General features: G+C 34.3%; 1 long non-coding RNA gene across 1 annotated transcript in view; it reads left to right on the plus strand.

The window, feature by feature from the left end:
• Window positions 1–7,155, plus strand: part of LOC148125466 (uncharacterized) — a 31,474-nt gene extending 24,319 nt beyond the window's left edge. Inside the window, exons 3-4 of the long non-coding RNA XR_015744150.1 lie at window positions 1,544–1,628; window positions 6,903–7,155. This is a non-coding gene — a long non-coding RNA (uncharacterized LOC148125466). The remainder of the gene's footprint in view (window positions 1–1,543; window positions 1,629–6,902) is intronic.
• The last annotated feature ends 14,918 nt before the right edge of the window (window positions 7,156–22,073 follow it).

Here is a 22,073-nt window from a genome sequence, read left to right on the forward strand (position 1 = left end):
GGAGGATTGCCACTATAAAAATGAACATTCTGCCCAAATTTATTTGCTTATTCCAAACAATACCAATAAAAATACATAAAAATTATTTTGTGGAACTTAACAAGATAATTACCAAATTTATTTGGCAAGGGAAAAAAAACGAGGATAAACCTAAAGGAAATGCAAGATACGAAGAGCAGGGGAGGTATGGCACTCCCAAATTGGGAATTATACTATAGTGCAGTCTCCTTACTTTGGTTGAAAAAGTGGGTAAATCTGTCGAATAAAGAATCTTATTTCTAGAAGGCCATGACTTACAGAGGGGATGGCACGCATTTTTATGGGACACTGGAAAAATTAAGCAGAAGTATTTCCACAGACATATAATTAGAGATTCCTTATTGGCTAATTGGAACAAAATAAAAAAAAATTATTTAAAAATCCCAATCTGGATGGATCTCAACGATGGAGGGGATGATACATCCAAATAATCTAGATCTTAATAAAATGATAAAATACAAAGACCTTCTTGATGCGTAAGGAACTTTAAAATCATGGCAAGATCTCCAAGAACAAGGGCTACAAGTGGACCTGTGGCCTTATCTGCAAATTCAAAATAGATATAGCCAGGACAAGAAAAAATTTGGAATTTATGCTAAGGCACAACAATTAGATAAAATCCTATTAGGCCCAGATAAAAAAAATATATAACTAAATTTTATAATTATTTATTAGAGATGGAATTAGAAGAGGAAGTAGTCAAAGGCAACATGATAGCTTGGAGTAGAAACATAGGACATAGCATTACATTATTAGAATGGGAAAAGGTCTGGACAAGGAAAAATAAAATTACAAAATCAGCAACATATAAAGAAAATGCCTATAAAATGTTTTATAGATGGCATCTCTCACCCTCAAGAATAGCTAAAATGTCTCCTAACATGAATCCGAATTGCTGGAAATGTAAAAAGAAACATGGAACATTCTTTCACATGTGGTGGTCCTGCACTGAAGCCCAAAGATACTGGCATAGAATAAAAAATGGTTAGAGAAAATAACAGCGGAGCAAATTGAATTAAAACCAGAATTCTTCTTATTGGAGATATTTCATAGACAAATTTCTAAAAAAGTCAAATATATAATACTGTACATTCTTACAGCAGCCAGAATAACCTTTGCAGTGTTGGAAACAAGCTGATATTCCAACAGAGGAAATGGTCATTCAGAAGATAACAGCCTGTGCAGAGATGGATAACTTAACCTCAGCACTTAAGGAAAAAGAAACATCAGAATATTATAGAAACTGGGAATGCTGGTATGACTGGACAGAACAAAAATAGAAAATATATCAGTAAATAAAAGAGGTAGTAATTATATACTCGCAATAAGATGTATTTGTAAATATATCACCAATATTGATAACAAACAAGGAACCATAGACTGTCGATAATAGAATTGCTAGTTTTTAATCATTTTTTTCCTTTTTCCTTTTTTCTGTGTGTTGTGTATGGGTTTGTTTGACATTTCAGTTGTATAATCAATAAAATTTGTTTTTTAAAAAAAGATGGTGATCTGTGAAGGAAGGCCCAGTTTATTTCCCTCTGATTCCAAAGCTATGAAAGCAATACTCTTGGATTATTTTGCAGAGAGTAAGTATCGTTCCTTGCACTTTTTACTCCTATACTCAAGAAGCAGGTTCTTTTCTTCTTCTTTTCCTAAGATGCAGACTTCCCTTGAACAGGATCCAATGTCAGATCTGGCTTTTGAAGCAATTACATCAGTGGACATGACCAGTGGTGGGATTCAAATATTTTTGCCACCGGTTCAGTGGGCGTGGCTTGGTGGGTGCGCTTTACATGCGTGCACACACTTTATGTGCATGCGCGTGCCAAACGCACACTTTGTGCAGGCATAAAGATGTTTGTACAGGCGCAGAGGTGTTCTAACCAGGGGTGAGATTCAAACTTTTAACAACTGGTTCTGTGGGCGTGGCTTAGGTGGTGGGCATTGTGCGATCACTCCACACAAGCAAAGTACCAGCAAAGGAGGGGGGGAAAACTCCAGAGAAGTTCCAGAGACAGAAAGTCTAGTCCTGCCAAGAATGTAATAAGAGTTAACGGAGAGGCAGTTTCTGTAAGCAACACCAGAATGTTTCCTTCCTGCCTTCCTTACAGGATTAGGCCAGTAATTTCTTCCAACAACCGGTTCTCCAAACTGCTTAGAATGTTAACAACCGGTTCTAGCAAATAGGTGCGAATTGATAGAATCTCACCCCTGGTTCTAACTCACCTCCTGCAAGCTTGCATGATCCTGGTTGCTTCAGCAGCTGCCACATGGCACTATTCTGTGCTGCACAAAGCAGCTGTGCTTCAAATTCAGTGGATAAACGTGAGTATGGGAGCCTGGGCAGGCCCAAGAGCAGTGGAGAGAACTGGTTCAATCTCTGCTGCTCATCGCTGCTACCAGCTCGGCAGAACCGGGCCAAACCACCACTGGACATGACACTTCATCTGAGAAATTAAACTTTTCATGCGGGGAGGAGAGAATAATCTACAACCCTCATTCAAATGGGTTTTACAGAGAGCTATTTCAAAATTCCATCTGATGATGGTTGTAATTTTAAGATTCTTGCAATGTTACAAGTAATAAATTGCAATTGATCAGAATGTCCTGATAAATGGAGGAAAAATGGAGGGGAAAATGGAAGGGAAAAACCACTAAAATTAAGAAGTTAAAGTAACAAGAAGCCAAAGATAAGACAAATGAGAAATTGATTGCAGCTTAAACTACTCAAGACAAAACAAGATATAAAAAGCTAATGTCCTGCCAAGGAAACTTTCAAACTACTCAAGGTCAAGCACACAAACTCCCCTCTACTTAATTTAATCTAGAACATACAGTTTCTAAAAGAAGTCACAGCAAAGTGTGTTCATCCCTGTTTCAGATATACAGTGCTGAATTTATTGAGGCATCTTCTAAATACAATTACTTTCAATCTCCAGTTCTTGTTATTATTGAATCCTTTGGTGGTATGATTGTGACAAATGATTTGTAATCTTGTTATTATTGAATCCTTTGGGGGTATGATTGTGACAAATGATTTGTAATTATATTTCTTTAAGAATTTCCTTTAAACCCTTTAATTTTAATTTTGCATTGGGAATATATATTTAGTATTGTTACATTATTTTTAGAGGGTTGTTCTTAGAAAATCTAATTACAGTGCTTTTAAAATTTTATTTAAAAACTACAAAAAGAAACTTTCAATTATTGTCTGTTTGTACAACAGAGAACATGCAGATTAGGATTTTGATTTTATTTATTTTGTTTTGTACCTTGAAGTCAGTCTTGAGTCAGGGTGATTGTCTGAAGAAGTTCACGAAATTTTCCTGGAAAGATTTCAGAAGTGATTTGCCACTGTCTGCTTTCTAAGGCTGACAGAGTAACTGGCCAAGGTCACTCAGCCGGCTTCCTGCCTAAGGTGGGACTAGAACTCATGATCTCCCAATAGACGTTTTGCTGTAAGCAGCATTGCATTATTACTTGCATGCCTGTCTCTTTGAAACATATGTGCAATGTCATAATGCATATACATATCATGATGACTCATCACTGTTCTCATCAACTGATTGATTTTATGTCCTTCTGGAGGCTACCATATAAAAGTAATCAAACTCAATTTTCCCCCTAAATTACAGTCTTATACTATGGTAAAGTAATAGTGCTACGATACAAATTATCTTGTAAGCCAACATATTACCCATATCCTACCTATTAAGTAGCATATGCTGACACATTCTCAGGACATTCCAATTTAATATATTTTGCATTACAGATTGGTTTGATTTCCTTTTCTTATTTATGCTACCAGTTGTCACAATAATGAGATAGTCACAACTTATTAGAAACCATAATGTCCTATTCAAATGCCACATATTGACTTCAATGATTTTTTCACTGGGAACAATGGCACAAAAGAAGCAAATCCATGAAACTCAAGTATTATTAAATCGGTCTTTTTCGCAGAAAAAAATGTCAGTCAGCATGAATTAGTCTGATGTAGTATCTTTATTCTGTAAACAGTCACTTGATGCATAAATTAAAATGCAGGCTCCCAAGATCAGACCTGTCTTTAAAACACCCTCCCAAAGTAAGCAAATATTTTAATTTATGGTCTAAAATTCAGTGCAGAATAAATTAGTCAACTTAACATTTGCAAGGACATGCATATCTAATGCTTTCTAAATATCCTGAGCAATCAAATTTATCATGTCTTCAACACAAAATCCAAAAAGAGAAGCCTCTTCTTAAAGGACAAAGAAACTGCTATAGTCATCCTCATTAGTGCTTAATGCTTTGCCAAACAATCAATTTTTAAAGATTCTGAGAGCACACAAAATTCTTTTCAAACAGCCAAGTTACTCCTGCACTGGAAAACTTCCTTTTAATCAAAAGCAGGCCAAATAGTATTTCATCAAGAACCATGGCTGACATTCTTTATGAGAAAATAAGCAAGGCCAGTCTTTAGTACGGACCATCTGTCCTGTGTGTGAAGAAAGATTACTGTTTAAAGTTGATAATAGCCTTACGTTAAATCCTGAAGTGAGATGAGCATTTATTATTGCTAGCTATCGTATACACATTTCACAGAATGACAAGTTTGTCAACTGTTTATATTACTTAATGTCTGTTCATAAATCTATGCTTGGTCCCAAAGGCTTTTTGAAGTACAATGGGATATCAATGCAATGCTACATGTATGTTCATTGTTGCCTGAAAAAGGACTGGTAAATTCAAAAACTCATTATTCAGAGACACATTTCATAAGTCTTATTTATTCTCAGCCTGTATTTTTGTTTTCTAATGGACAACTTGAAATAGAAAACTTCATTTTGATTTTAGCATTTAAAGGAGATTTCTTTCTATTACATACATGTAAAACTGCTCAGTTGGACAGACATTACACATTTAACTAGGAATTTATAGCCACTGGTTCTTTCTCTACTCTGTGAATAGGAAAGTACATCATATAATTGTCACAAAATGCTGATAAGAAGGAATTGCTAAATCAGACTACAGTAGTGGATGTAGTAGGGCATATAACATTTATTTGGTAGAAGACAAAATGATGAGGATAATACTCATAACTTTTCTAGCCTCCCATGATACTCTTTACTAAGACTATACACACTTTTAAAGGGTAGTTAGATTCAACAAATCTTTCTGGGAAATTTTGCTTTAAAATTCTTTTTGATGTGGGCTCTCACACCTAAATGAGGATGATCAACTTCCTTCCCATTAAGGAAACCCATCTATATTAATATTCTGCATATGCACGGTGTGAAGTCCTACATTCTACCATTCTAAATCAACTTTGTTGCATAGAATTAGCATTATTTTAAATAAAGCACTGAGTTGCTTGCTTGTTTTTTTAATTTTTGTAAGGACAATGGTGTAAGTATGGGGCCAAGAATTTCCTGACAGTAAAGAAACTGAAGATGGTTGCTTTCCATTTTTTAAAAAACCATTTAAGCAGATATATAACCAAAATTGTGTTCATGATCTTTAATTTATTATAGCACACCCTATAATATTTGTCTTCCCTGTAAGGAAAGATCACAGAGTTATTGTAAGTTTAGATTGAACAGGGGAAAAATAAGTTTGCCTAGTGTGGAAAATTGAAGATATTTTGTGAGTCAGTCTCACAATTGTATATTTATACTGAGGTTTAAGATAAACAACATTCATAATTCAGTTATGTAATTTGGTTCCATAAGAAGTAGTAAAAATTACCCATTTGGAGCTTTTATCAGAATAGACAATTCATATAGAACAAGGGTGTCAAACTCATGTCATCACGGTGGCATCACATGACATGTTGGGACTTTTTTCCCCTTCACTAAACCGGACGTGGGCATGGCCAGTGCATGATGCATCCAGCCCTTGGGCCAGGAGGTTGACAACCCTGATGTAGAACATACCTACCAGTGTCTGCAATTTATGAAAATTACATGATCAGAGCCAGGATACTTAATACCAGCTGCTAAGAAATAAGAGCACAAGAAGAGTGTTCCATTTAACAACTTGGATAGCCTCTCCTTATCTTTTTAAATCTGTGTATAACCCCTTTGAACCAACCATCTAGGGCCTAACAGACACATACGTTTCTAACTAAGGCTCAGTTATGAAAATACCATAGATCTAAGAATATTTGCACATGGCAATAGAAGAAGAAAGCCTCATCAATGTTTTCTTTTTTCCCCAAGGCCTAAATATTTCTCAGACAAATTAGACTTTCAACAAAGAGTCTATTGAGAGCAAGTAGCATTCATTCAGATTAGTGAAGAGACTTATCATTGCTTATCTTAGATTCCATTGTTAGTTAAATGTAATAAATGGCAAAAAGCAATGAACCATAATGATTTCTCATTTATGAAATGCTGAATATAGACAATTAACATGTATTAAACAATAATTGGTATTACTGAATGAGTACATGAATTTTCACAAAGAAAGCATATGCAGGTTTGCATTTTTCATTCAAGAAGCAGCAATTGTCTTGTCTTACATCTCACACATTTCTAAAAATTCTGATTTTTAGAAAGATCAATAAGCCTATGAATTATTTTTATTTCTAAGATACACTTTTTATTCTTACTTATTTCATATATTTTTGTCGGTTAAATAAGAAATATTTCAAAAATGTCCTTTTCACCCTTCTAATAAGAATGTTCATTTTTTAATAATTGCTAGGTCAGAATTTGTTCCAAAAGAAGTATGACCATGTAAATCTTGTCCAAGAAACTGTACGCCATAAAACATAAAGAGGTTTACATTTTTTTAAAAAACAAGTTATATTTAATGTAATCATATTTTTAAAGGCTATGGGTACTTGTGTTCTATTCAGATTTCCTCTTTCACAGTTGCCAGTTTCCTGGTGACTCACTTGGCTGGACTTTCTCTGCAGCAATATAGCTTTTCATTGGGAAGAAAATGCTTGCCGTGATGAAGATTTTGCCTAATCAACATTGGAAAAGAAAAAAATAATTTGATTTGGTATGAAGTGAGTCCTTTTACTCAAGAAGCAATTTGTAGCATGCTGCATTTGCTTTTGTGCATGTACAAAAGAGGGAGGCGAGATTTAGCATAAGCAGAATTGGAGTGGGCAGCTCAGCTGAAATGCCATATTATTTCTGCCTCAATCCTCCTTGCAGCAATCAAGTGACATTTGACTATGATGCATGTTAGGAATCTGTCCAACAATTAGTTGGGTTGGCAATGTATAAACCAACAATGTATGTTTGTAATTTTAAGACAAAATCACTGTAGTCCGATTGGTTGGTTGTGTTGCAAGTTGCCATAAGAGGGAGCTAGAGATCGCAGCTTGCTCTCTCTGACATTCTGTATCTCTGACATTCTGTTGCCACCTAAGGTTCTCTGTTGTGCTTATTCTTTGATATCTTTGTTTACTGTAAATGACAAAGGCAACTGGTAAGAAGACTTTGAAATTGGATATTATTTTGGACTGTAAAACTTATATGACCTGGACTGCTTGTTGGACTACGCTATTTCTTAAAGTAAACTTTAACTCAATTTAGTGTAACTGAGTGTGGCTGAATAATAATTCATAACTACTCTCATAAACATTTCCATGTGCATATCCTTGCTACTCAAGGGTTATTCTGTACATATCATAACATTGGTTATGGGCCCAGAGAGATATTAAGAACCAGTGTGAATATACAGTTTCATATTCAGCCAGCTGATTGCAGTTTATTGTTAAACTACAAATTGCACAATAACAGTCAACCAGTATATCCCAGAGAACCCGGATGGATGGAACAAACTATGTTTCCTGGTCTATGAAGTGCAGCCTACTTCTGCATAAAGACGGATTATTGTCTGTAGTTAATAGTCCACCAGATGTAACAGCTTGGGACCTATTGCATGATGAAGATAAAAAGAAAGTAGCTGACTTTAACTGGGTTCATGAAAAGGCTCTTAGTATAATTGGACTAACACTGAGTGATCAGCAGTTAGTCCATATTCATGGTGAAGAATCTGCTGCTAGGTGTTGGGACATTTTGAAGAGGATTTATGTTCGAGATAGTATGGGTGCATACATACACCTTACACAAAAACTGTTTAGAGCCCGTCTTATAAAAGGTGGCAATATATTAGCTCATTTGGAGTTTATGAAAAGGACTTTACAAGAGCTACAAGAAAAGGAACTGATTTTCTCAGAAGTTGCAGCAAGTTTACATCATTCTTTCTTCTTTGGATGAAACTTATGATGATTATGTGTCTTCACTGGAAGTTTTAAACAGAGATGAACTTACATTGACTGGCATAACTGGAAGACTGTTAGAAGAGTCAAGAAGAAGACAAGATAGAAATCAACTGAAAGACAACCACAGGAAGAAAAACTGTCTTTAACTGCCTATATTGTTAGGAAATGTTTTTCTTGTGGGGCTAAAGGTCATATAGCCAGATACTGTAAAAAGGGTAAGAAACAGAATGCTATTAATATACAGGGAGCTTATAAAGATGTTAGTTTAACCATATCAAGTACAACTACAACTGTAAACCATGATATATGGGTAGTTGACAGTGGAGCATCGCAGTATATAACTAAAAGTAAAGAGAGGTTTTTTAACATGACAAAGATTAAACAGCGTGTATCATTAGCTAATGGATGGAAATTGAGAGCATCTGGAGAAGTACTGCATATTGTTCATGCATTAATGAACATTTACCGATGTTATATGTACCTAGAATTATATTTAACTTGCTATCTGTAAGAGCAATGGTAAAAGTAGGATTTGTTGTAACTTTTCAGGGAGATAAATGTTTAATTGAAAAACAGGGTAAAAGTGTTACTGCAAGATTGGATAATGTCATGGTATAGTAAGAAATCTATATTACACTAGTTTGAATGCTTGTTAGCATGCTTGATTCCTTTTTTGTCTTTTCATTGCTTCTTATCCTCTTCCTCCTCCTCCTCTTTCTTCATCAGCATATGATGACAAGAGCAACAAAAAGAAACCAAGAAAAATGTTAAAACTGAACAAAAAGCATGTGCCAGAACCAATCACTCTAAAATCCACTTTAATGAGAAGCAACTAGTCAGTAATATATTTTAAACAACGTTTAATTGCCTGATTACTTTTCTTTATTATTTTAAAATGAACTCAAAAACAACCATACTTCATATTGCACATTTTCCATAATTAACAGGAAAAAAATTCTTTCTTCCTGTTTCTTGGCACACATACACAAACTGAGTTTCTTCCGCTTTCCTTGGCACACATACACAAACTGAGTGGTCCTTGAAACCAAAAAAAAGAAATGATACATTTGGCTTACAAAAAAGAATATACAAATGAAGGCATATATACATGTCCCAGGATCCAATCTGGGTCAGTCACATGGACCAGAGGTGTAGACTTCTGAGCTTTTGGATAATATTAGAATGTGCAGAGATGAATAGATTAACAATCAAAGAAAAAGAAGAAACTGAATACTATATAGTATGGGATCTATTCTATCAATGGTTGGAAAATAAAGAAATAAGTTAAAATTGAATAGATGAATATATAGAGAAATAAGCTAAGATTGTTATAACGAAAATACATAAGCGCAATAGTTTATAAAGAAAATGTGATTAATGATATTTTGGCAAGGAAAATATGTTAATTATAATTGTTAGCACAAGATATGTGTACCCAGTTCACACACTGTTTAAATGAAAGATGGATTTGTTGTAAATATAAAATAAAAAACTTAAATTTAAAAAAAGGACTCTTCTGAGTCCAAAAACTGTGAGCGAGGAAAAAGCCGGTAACAGGAGAGGTCCATACTAACTGCGGAGAGCAGTGGAGTCCTTCCAGACCCCTTTTTGATCTGAAAACTGCTAGGCAGGAGAATCCCTAACAGGAGGTATCCATACTCCGATAGGGAACCAGAGTCCTCCTGGATCTCTTTTTGGTCCGAAAACTGCTGGCAGGGCGGTTGTTTCACTAGGAGACTCAGTTCGCTGGGACCCAGCAGAGGCAAATTGGATGATTACATCAGAGGGGAAACATGGGATGCTCTAGCTTGACGGCCATGGTGGGCTCCCCAATGAAAGACTTGCTTGATGCCTGGGACGAAAAGAGGCAGTTGCCTGTCCAGGTGGGCATGACAAAGAAAAAGAAAGAAAAGGGTTGTGTAAGAAGGGGGCTTTGCTCAGGGATTAAGCTAGAAAAACAATTTTGCGAAATAAAGGTACTTAAAAGAAATGGGAAATATATAAATAGGAATGTTGGGGGTTTTGTTTGTTTGTTGTTTGTTTGTTTCTATCTCTTCCTTTCTGTCTTCCATGCAACTATGTGGTATGTTTGTTAAGATCTGCGCCTTCCCTAATTTAACTGACTTTTATGGTGGGAATGACCAGGGTGTGGAAACCTGAGAGTTCTGTTTTCCTTTCTGTTTTGTTTTTCTTGTCTTTGCGTATACAGGTTTTGTCCTTGAAGTAATTCAAACTGTTAAATATCTCTGATCCCTAGAGATAGGCAGAATATTATATTTCCCTGGATGACAAAATGAGAAACATGTTTTTAAAGACAAAGCAGCTCCCTGCTGCTCCAGGGTGATGGGATTAAGACATGGCCCTCAGGATATGATAGGATTAGCCCTTTGCCCATCTCCCCACATGGCACCTCTCTCTCTCTCTCTCTCTCTCTCTCCTGTTCACCATTAAACCATCCTTTTTCCAGTGTATTTCTTCCCATATAAACATTTCTTCCAACAGAGGCAACCATATTTTTAATAGGAAAAATCATGGAAACAGAAAAGTTACCTTTCAAAAATTCTGGAAGTTATAACAGAATATAGAGCTAGATATACTGACAGCCAAAAGTAAATGGATATGCTTCTTTCTTAACTGCATTTTTCCTGGAAATCAATAGGGTATAAAGAGAGACTAGTTAATCAAGAGGTATGATTATGGACCAATGTGATCCAACTAACACATTATTAACCCCTAGGTTTATTACAGTGGTTTCAGAGACCAGCAGTTACCTTCATATTAACTGTGATCCATTGTTTAGAATCCAAAGTGCTGGGTAACTCTTTTGTATCTTTTGGTTCAATGCTGCCCTCCTGTGGAAGGAAAAACCCACATCTGGCACTGTACTAGTTTTCAATTACATTTAGTTCAGAATCTCCTGCAGATACAAAAATTGAAAGGAAGCCAAATCAAATATGCCTTTAGTAACATAATGCTCTATCATTAAATGGTTATCAGAGAGATGCTTACAGTTTTTCTGAATGTCTCTTCAGATTTGGAGTTTCAAAATTTGCTAAGAGTAATTTTGCATTCTAATGTGAACCCAGCAATATTTATAAGCCTGTTCAAATTCAGTGGAATTTACTGCTAAATAGTATAGGATTGCATTGTTAAAAACGTAGCAATGTGTCTGTTCCCTCCTTTTAGGTATAACCTTATATATATCAAAAATCCACTGCTTTTGCCTTCCATAATTTCCCCTACATAACATGCTCTTTCACTTTGTCCATAATCCATCACTCTTTTTATCCATATATAGCTATACAAAAACTTTCTTAATTCCCTTCTTTTCATTTTATTTGTTGTTCTGATTGGAGTCCACAATGTTATAGTGAACCAGAATTAATTAGTTCTTTCACCTGTATAATGTGCAAATTGAGCTAACATAATTACACTGGAAATGAAATTGACATAAACAGCACGAGCAATTAGGCATCAGTAAAGTCATATCAATTAACATTTAGACCAATTATATCAATTCATGACAATCAACCTTAACTCTTATAAGGGTCAGAAAAACTATAGGGGTGATAAAGGTTATATAAAACAAATTGCAAAAATATATTCAATAAACTGGCTATATTAAGCCTAGAAATAGAAAATAAAATTCATCAAATATCTTACAGGATGTCAGAAAATCAAGTTGTGTTTAAACTATATCAGGCTTTGTATACCAAACCAAATGTCTTGAATATGGCTCAGAAAACCAGGGTAACTGTTCCAACATCTTTACACATGATGAAAGTGCAGATACTGAATGAAAAAAAAATGCAACCAACATTTGTCCACTATTTGCTTGTATTTATAGGAGGTCTCAAAACCTCCAAGGAACACAGTAACAGAAATGTATATAAGACATTTTCCAATCTATCTTCCTAAAATGAAATGGAACTTTCCCAGGACTAAGAGAAGCCTATAGACTTTTCTGGAAAACTCATCATTCTCTTCAGATCCTGTAGAAGACCCCCAGTAACATCCTGCATTGTTCACATTTGGTTTGCAATATAGATTGTTCTAGTTTCCTAGTCTTGCATCATCACCATGTTAGACTGCCTGTGTGAACCTTCTCACCTAAAATATATATTGTCCTATTTCTCAAATACTGTCATATTTCTATAGAAATGAAGTTCATGGCACTCAGTGAACTTTCTACAGTGCTTTGTTATTCCAAGAAAGCCAAGACCCATTTATACCCTGATTACCAATTTCAAAGACAGGTCTTAAATGTGGTAAATATACATATAACGGTTTCTTATTCAGAGAAAATTGTTATATTGTTTATCATATTACTTTATTCAGGGAAACAAAATATTGGGTACATACACAGTAGGTTTAGCTTCTTAAACTCAGATTTAGAGCCTCAAGTATCAATAAACATTTTGGTTTGTTTAAAAAAAATCTGGAAGACCAGCATAATTTCACATACCTAAATTTTCCATGTTAATATCTCCTTCTCCATAAATAATACTCTAGTAATTCTGAGTATCTGTCCTACTATGGATATAAATATGTGCCAGCTTTAATGAAAATCCAGTATTTTATGGCCTCACAGTTTTAATAGCACTTTCCAAAATCTGCATAAATATTAATTGTTCCTTCCTTAATACTGTCATAAATATTTGGAAAACTTAATAAAATAGCTCATAGTGACAGTGTTACCTTCTGTTGTACATTGCTTTAATAACTTCCCCTAGGAGTGTAGATTAGTTCTTTGTCAATAGATAGCTATTGTTATTTTCCAGCAAAGTGATAGAAATGGATGGAGTCTGGCAGAGTTTTATATCATAGGCACTGAAAGAATCAAGTTGAAGCAAGTTCCTTAATGAACCTAGCTCATTTGGAGGCTTGTTCAGATTACTGGGGAGATAGAGCTTCGACCACAACAATACAAGAGCACACAACAGATACAAACTGAATGGTAACCGCTCCAAACTTGATTGCAGAAAGTACGACTTCAGCAACAATCAATGCCTGCAATGCAGTACCTGACTCTGTTGTGACATCCTCAAACCCCCACTCCTTTAACCTCAAACTATCCACTATTGACCTCACCCCACTCCTAAGAGGTCTGTAAGGGGCGTGCATAAGTGCACCATCGTGCCTCCCATCCCTGTCCTATTGTCCCCATTTATTCATATCTATTTCCTGTATTCTTACTCATGTTTATACTTATACCTATTATCTTGTAAGCGATTGACAAATCAAATAAATAAATAAACAAATATAATTGTAGTGCCGATTATAGGGAATGAGATTGCTAAACCCAAAGGCTAGCCCATAATAGATAGAACAATAATGCCACAGTCATCTCACTTCAAAACATAATTGGCTCTTTTCAGCCTGTATAGAATGTACTATAAATCTCATTTACTATTAATATAGCTTTGATTTTATACTTTTGGTTCATTACCTATAAAAACGTTTTCTTTAATAATTTTCCCTCTCCTTTCAGTTCACACATAGCAGTGAATTTTGCTTTTAACAAGCATGAAATAGACCTAGTGATCCATTTGGAAGGAATCTGTAGGTACAAAAATTAAAATATAAGTGGTCACAGCTTCAATTGAAATTGTTCACTTAATTGATGCATAATTTAAACATGTGACAAACACCTAATTTTGCAGTGTGCTTATATTCTTTGGGTTTGAATAAAAAAGTTTTTAATAGTTCTTATTAGACATTTTCCAACAATTTAGAACATATTTACATTTCCAACAATATTACAGCATAGTCATCATTCATATCAATTACTATATTACTTTATATCTATTGTCTATCCAAATATACCAGGTGTCTCAGACTAGATAGTACTCAGTTTCTGTTTTATCTTTTAACTCAAGGGTCAGCCTGTCTATCTCTGCACAGTCCAGGATCTTTCTTATCACTGTCCCCTCAGCTGGTATAGTCTCTTGTTTCCAGGACTGTGCATATACAATCCTGTCCGCTGTTATTATATGTAAAATAATATATAAATATATTTGAGCATCTGTTTTAATAATCTTAATAAGAACAGTTCCGGTCTGAGTTCATTTTTTCCCCATTATATCATCTATCCATTATGAATTCTACTCCAATACTTTTTTGCTTCCAAGCATGTCCACCACATATGGAAGAAGGTGCCCTGTTTGTTTTTACATTTCCAACAATTTGGGCTTCTATTTGGGAACATCTTTGCCAATCTGGCAGGGGGTAGATACCATCTATAGAACATTTTGTATATGTTTTCTCTATACGCTGCTGATACAGTTAATTTACCATTTTCCCCAATATTTTAATTCAATATTATATACCATATTTTTCACCCAAATCATTATTGTTTCTTTTACAATTTCTTCTTCCATTTTGAAATTCACAAGAAAATTATATATTTTGGATAGCATTTTCTCTTGTTTTCCCTGAATTATTTTGTCTAATTGTTGTTGATCTTTATAGAATCCATATTCTTCTTTATCTTTTTTATATCTTGCTTGAATTTAGGGCTACCAGTCCATTTCTATACCTTCTTGTTTGAGTTCTTGTACTGTTCTCAACCTCCCTTTTGTATCTATCAAATCCTTATACATGTATTTTCTCATTTTTTTTATGTCTAATGCACTAGGGTATATCATCACTTCCATTATTGACAGCCAGTTACGTATTTTGGAGTAACAGGTTTCCACCCTCCTCCACCCCCCATACCTGGATTAATGCATCTCTAATCTGGTGTCTTTGGAAATAGGAGTGGTTTTTGTTTTTCCCTTCCCATAGGAATCCATGCCACCCTCGCTGTAGATCATGTCCCTCTTTTAGTAATATTCTTTTATTTTCTAAATTGATCTGCTCCCTTATCCATGTTATAACCACTGCCTAGTAGTATAATTCCCAGTCCGGAAGTCCAAAGTTACTTTTATCCTGTATTGGTTTCATTTTAATTCTGGGTTTTCCCTGCCCAAATAAATTTAGCTATTTTTTGTTTAGTTCCTCAAAAAAGGATTTACCTGGTTTAACTGGAACAGTTTGGAATAGGTATAAAATTTTCAGTAATATACTTTTTAATTGCAGCAATTCTTCCAATTAATGAAATGTGCAGTTTTCCCCATATTTCCAAATCTTTTCTTATTTGTAACATTAATTAGTTGTAATTGCTTTCCTTAATTGAGGAACATCTTGCTGTCAGCCAAGTACCAAGATATTTTACTTTTTTGACTATTTGTATTTCCAATTTTTCTTCTGAATCTTTTTTTGGGTCTCTGTGAGGTTTTTTTACTAATATCTTTGCTTTATTTTTATTTATTTTGAATCCTGCTACTTTACTAAATTCTTCAAATTCTTTACCATATTCCTCTTTCCTAATTGTAATTCCTTTTATTTCTTGTTTTTCTCTGATACATTAAGTAATAATTCCAGTGAAAGGATAAAAAGAAGAGGTGATAGTGGACATCCTTGTCTCACTCCTTTATTTATATTAAATGACTCAGTTCTGTCCCCATTAAACAACAAAACTGTTTGATTTGAATAGATTGTTGATGTCATCCCTATAAATTTTTCTCCAAAATCCATGGCCTTCAGTTGTTGTATTTTTTTAATAAAAACGTTTTTAATATGCATTATTATTCAACTTGAGGCCACAGAATTATGCTGGGACTATAACCCCTTTGGCTATGTTGCTCAGAAAGACTATTTTGTAACCAAAATATAGAAAAAGCCAGTTCAAATGAAAAGGTCAATTAATCCTGCAGATGATGAGAAAGTTATTTCTTTTGTGTTTTGCTAGGGGTATCATCTGCCTGGTGATTCTTAAAAATGAACCAATATATAATTCCTCTAAATCAACAAATATACCATAAACTTTCTTCTTCAAATGCATATATTTCTCAATAAGTTCTGATGAGCATATGTGTAGTCTGCAAACACCCTGCCTGGCATAGAGTCACATTGTGATCTCAGTTTTTCTCATTGTCACCTGTTCTATGTTTTGAAACACCATCCTAGACATCCCAGATTATCATTTTTACATTTACTCTTGCTGTCTTCCTTTTCATATTGGGAAACAATAACTGCATCCAATTGCCCAACCACTTGTCAGATAGGTTACTAAAGAAAGAATTTTTAGTTCCATGTTAAACAAGTTGTATAGCCAAAGGATAAGCAAACCACATTTGAGTTACACAATCTATACCTAAAACCTCACAGTTTTTCAACATTCTTGCAGGAGTGATGACTTTCTTTTCTTTTCTTTTAATTTTATTTAATTCCATTTGCTTTGCTAGTAACTCTTTGTTTATACCATTCCATCCCTCCAGAATCCCTTATAACATTCACAATCTATGCTTATATCCTTCAAAATTGTTCTCCATCTCCGCTTCCTCTTTAATCCAAAAAAAATTGGCCTTCCAGAAACAGTGGAGGAGAGGTGTTCTGGAAGATTTTGCAGAATTGTTATGATTACACTTTTTATGGTTAGTTCTGTTTTTATTGGGTTTTACATTTTATTTTGTTCTTAGGTTTTCACACTGTAAACTACCAGGAATCATTTTTCACAATAAAGTAAATAATCTGAACCATTCTTTCATCTGTTTTCATAACATTCTTTGCAACTATATTTTCTTTACATAAAACTTACACAGTTTCTCTCATTCTCTTTTCAACTGCTTACTTTCTCATCTGTTCTTGTGTCTCATCTGCTTCTTTTCATTTTATCATTCCATCAAAGTTTATATATCTAAAATATTACATAAATGTACAAAATCCAAATTTTAATGTAGAAATATGGAAATTAATGAAATTTAGTAACAGTAATATTTTTAAAAAATTATTTCCTTCTAGTTCCTAAGAAAAAATGTTTTTCTTGAATTTACCTGGTTTTCAATGTTTATATATTAAGATGTATCATACTATATAATGCTCCCTCAAATACCTTATATCCATCAGAAAGAAGTATATTATTTCTATGCTTTCTTCTTTGAGAAAACCAACAGACTTCGACTAAAAAGAATTGATGAATTAATTCAACTTCAAGTCCAAACAAATACACTTTTTAAAATAACCATTTTTTAGAAATACTTGGACCTATTGATGTTCCATATTCCAACTCTTTGCTCCATAATTCATATATATCAGTAATTTAAATGTATATTTTTCAGGTTTTGATGTAATTTGAAACTTGGTTTAATTTCAGAAACAGACTCAGTCAGAAATGAAAGCATCTCAGGCTTCTTTGAGGCATCTAAGTCCTAATTGAAAGATCAAAGTACTGTACACATAATTATACTGCTAGTGATATCTATTAGGCAAAAAATGTAAATCAGAAAAATTAGGGAGTAATGATAATCCCTAAAATTATCACTATAAAATAATTATTTTAAAATAATTATTAAAATAAATATTATTTATCATCTTATCTCCTATTTTTACAGTTTTATACAAATATTTATGGACATTAGCATTAAAGCCCAAAGCGCATCAAAATAGAACCCAGTTAGAGTGGACTGATTGAATGATTCAATTAATAGGTCAAGAAAAAGATACATCAGTGGATCATTCATAAGACATATAAACATACCCAACAGATTGTTTTTATCTCTCTGTAAGAAAACAAATTTGGAAACTATTATGCTTTGCATGCCTGCATAGATAAATGTCACTCACTTTCATTCTCATACTTCATATTATGTGTGCAAAGATGCACAGTATTGTGAAGACATACGTCTTCAACAGAAAAATAAAATTTATAATTCAGGATTTCTGTGATTTTATTCAGTGAAACAGTCTTTAACATCACTTTGTAGTTCAGTTTAGCTTTCAATATGCTTTACAAAAGCATATTGCATTTTAGGGCAATAAAGTACAGTGTGAATTCATTAAATCTGCTTTTATTGCTGCCACATAAAGGTTTATGTTTGATAGTAGAAACTCCCTCTTGGCAATGCATTTTTTGTTTTAAGATATGAACATGCTTTTCATCATAAATTTATGAAATTAAATATTCTTCAGTCATTGCTTCTTTTCTGGAGTGAACATTTCCAGAAGTTTATCAGCTTAAAGCTTCAAGAATCACTTGGTCACTTGTTTAAATTAGTTCTGTAAATTACAATTGTATAATTACATATTCAAGAAATACAGAAGTAATGGACTACCCTGAGCAAAGAAAAACTAACATGAAATAAACAGTTTTTATAAAAATCTATCAATTGACACCATGCTAATAGTTATTACATTAAATAATTCAGCATAATATATATGACAGTTTCGACCTCCAAAATAAATTAGTGCTCTGAGCCGAGATTAAATTCAGAACATTAATTTTTCTCTGGTTGTCAGGCCAACCAAAAGGCCTGTCAAATCCACTTAGACAAAGCCTGCATCATGTAATAATATTAAAGAGGATAAAATATTAATATAGGCTTACAATGGAACAGTAGCCAAATAAGCTACAATAAGGTAACTTTAATATATTAAACTGATAATCTGTTCATCTGCTGAAAATGAAATGTAAAGGTCTAACAACAATGTTGAAAACCAACCACATTAATGAAAATTTTCAAGATTATTGATACACATGCTATGAGTAAATATGCCAATATTACATTGCCAAACAAACCAAAATCAAACCTTTGTTTCTTTTTTTTCCATGTTCCAGTTGCTTTATCTTCTTTTCTTTCAGTCTTTCATACAAATTACCATGTATTGCTTTTCCCTGCCAGCATTCAATTCATGTTTTATTATATTGTTTCAGTATTCATGTTTTGTTTCCTATACATTTAGTAAGATCCAATTTTTAATTTGCATGAAAGCTTGTTCTTTGTTGTCTTTTACATAATCAGTCAATGCCTGATTTGTTTCTTCTTTTACAGTTCATTTGATTTGAAGTAAACCTCTGTTTTCATTTCTGCGGGATAGATGTAATCTATCAATATCACTATGGGGATGGAATATACAGTGAATAGTCAGCAGTTTTCTTATTCTTTGGTCCAAATGGTCCAGTTCAGCTTCTGTTCAGGACAGGTAATTACAGGACAAGTACTGATGGCTTTGACAATGTTTTCACCATTCAATTTTATCTTCAGTATTTTTCTCACTCTTTGAATGTATTTTTTTATTAATCACATTTTTAACTTGCTTGATGTTATCCAACTGTAAAATGCTGTCGTGCCTGCCCCAGCTCAGGACTTTAGGAAAGAAAGGCCTTCAGCTCCATTTGATTGAAGTGATATGTCCTTTTACTAAAGCCCAATGATTGCAGCAAAAAAAGGGCTAAATCTGAAGATTCCCATGCAAAAAGTTACAATTTATTTCCTTTCCTTGCCCCCCTTGACAGTCCACCTCTGTCCAATAACATGCCATTTGGATGTTTTGAGAATGGCTTGAATGTTTGGCGCCACTTGATGCAATTTTGCATTCCATTCCTAGGCCAAGTGCTTTTGAAGACTGGTATATGCCTGTCCTGACAATTCTGGTTACCATCAAGGCTGTCATCTTTACATCCCCACTCTACTTTCTACTCTCAATATTCCATTGCCCCGTCCTCCCCCCTTGCATTTTATGACAGGGTGCCATTAAAGCATAGAAGCTGAAAATGGCAGATCTGACAAATGCCCAGATACATATCCAATAATCACACAGGACTAAGTCCTGTTTGGCCAGCCATAACTCCTCAGTCCTATTGTCCACTTATCAACAGATGCCCAGAACTCTAAGATCTGAGACAGTTCTTGTTGACCCAGGCAGTGACTGGTCCAGTACAGGATTTTTTTGTTTTTTTTTGTCATCAAATGGATTGATAAATATACTTAGCCTGACTCTTATACTGACACCCATTTGACATGGATAATTCTTCTGGTTATTATTATTATGGTTAATCTTCAGTTCAATTCACAGTCTGAGACGGATAAAAACTTAACTGTTCAAGTCCTAACCAGGACCTAAGATTTATTAAGATAACGTCTGAGTATATATGCAGTTCTAATAGGGTGGTTTTATGTAAAGTCAGAATATTCAGGATTAATATATTCAAAATTTCCATGTATTTTGACAGCCCTTTGGTTATTGCTCTAAGTGCTCCTATTACTATTGCTAGAACCATTGATTTCTTCCTCCATAATTGCTCAACTTCAATTTTTAAATCATGATATTTTGTTATTTTTCTAGCTGTTTCTTTTGAAATTGTGCATCACCTGGTATTACAAAATCATTGAACCAGACTTTTTTCTTTTCCACAATATTGAAGTCAGGAGTGTTGTGGGCCAGATGTCTGTCTGTTTGGATCTGAAGGTTCTACAGGATCTTGACCTGTTCATTTTCAAGAACTTTTGTCAACTTGGTGTTCCCTGTGATTTTGCTGCATTTGAACCCAAACTTCTAACAAAGTTTCCAATGTATGTGTAAGCACTGGACTTTTCCCCTTCAGCCGAAAAAGAATGAACTTCTGAGAGGTAGGCACTTCAAAAGGAATTCTTTATTGAAAGGAAGTCATCCCAGTACTAGTCAAAGCAGAATCTAAGATGCTTCCAGGCATACAGTAATAGATAAAGGGAGAAAGAACCCCTCCCCTTATTTAGATGTGGATTTAGTCAAACAAAGAACCAACATGTTAATTCCCCACTCCCGTTTTCTGGGAATGTATCTTAGAAGAGTTTCCCAGGGAGTATTTTCCAGAGCTGGAATTTTTATGGTCCCTTCTCCTCTTGCTATCTCTCCAAGAGGTGACAAGTTTCTAGACATCTGGCTCCAATTATCCAGTTGTATATCATGTGCAAATTATACAGATTCAATATAAGATTTAATATATTCAGGTTACATCAAAAAGGATTACTTGTACCAACTCCCCCCCCCCTCTTCTTCCATTGAAGAATGGCAGATACACGGATCTGACAGTATGATTTTGGCAATTTGATCATGACGTTTTAGATATTCAGTCTGTGAGATTTTGCTGAAACCATTGATAAGGTGATCCACTGTTTCATCTTTCTCATTGCATAAGCAACATTGCTGTTGTTACTGACATGTGCAATGTTTGCTTTCATCAAATTGTTTTGCAAGGCTTGTTCTTGCGCAGCCAAAATGAAGCCTTCACTTTCTTTCTTCAGCATCCCTGATCTTAACTAGCTCCATGTTAGCTTTGTGTCTATCTTTCTTTCAATGTCTTTCAGGTATTGACTGTGCATAGGCTTGTTTTTCAGTCAGAAACTTGATGCTCAATTGTTTCATTTTGAAATTCTGCTTTCAATCTTGTTGTCAAGAGGTTTCTTTTGTTCATCTCCTTCAATAGAGGCTATTTTGCTTTTTTATGTAGTCATTTAACCCATGTTTTTTTTCTTCTACAGTTTGTTTTACCTGTAAGATTCCTCTGCCACCCTAAGATCTTGGCAAATACAATTGATCATCACTTTTTGAGTGCAGGGCAAGGTTCATTGTTATTAGTTTTCTTGTCTTTCGATCCAAGTTATCAAGTTCTAGCTGAATCCAATCAATTATTCCAGATGAGTATCATATTGCAGGCACTGCCTAGGTGTTAATTGCCTTTGTGATATTCCCCCAGCTCAGCCTTGATTTCAATATTTGTTATTGTCATCTATGCAAGCACTCACATGAGGGATAAAAAGTCATACAGGAATATGGGGATACTTGGGCAAGCACACAGATTTGATCTCCAATATTCTAACAATTTTCTCTTTTTTTCCAAATTTTATTGGTTTTTAAAAACAAACATAAACAAACAAAACATAAAAACATCAAGCTATCTTCCATAGGTGTACATACAGTGTGCCGGTTGGTTTACAAATTGTTT

This window comes from Pseudonaja textilis, chromosome 6 (assembly GCF_049901715.1).
Source record: "Pseudonaja textilis isolate UNSWEBS1 chromosome 6, rPseTex1.2, whole genome shotgun sequence".
Taxonomy (NCBI): domain Eukaryota; kingdom Metazoa; phylum Chordata; class Lepidosauria; order Squamata; family Elapidae; genus Pseudonaja; species Pseudonaja textilis.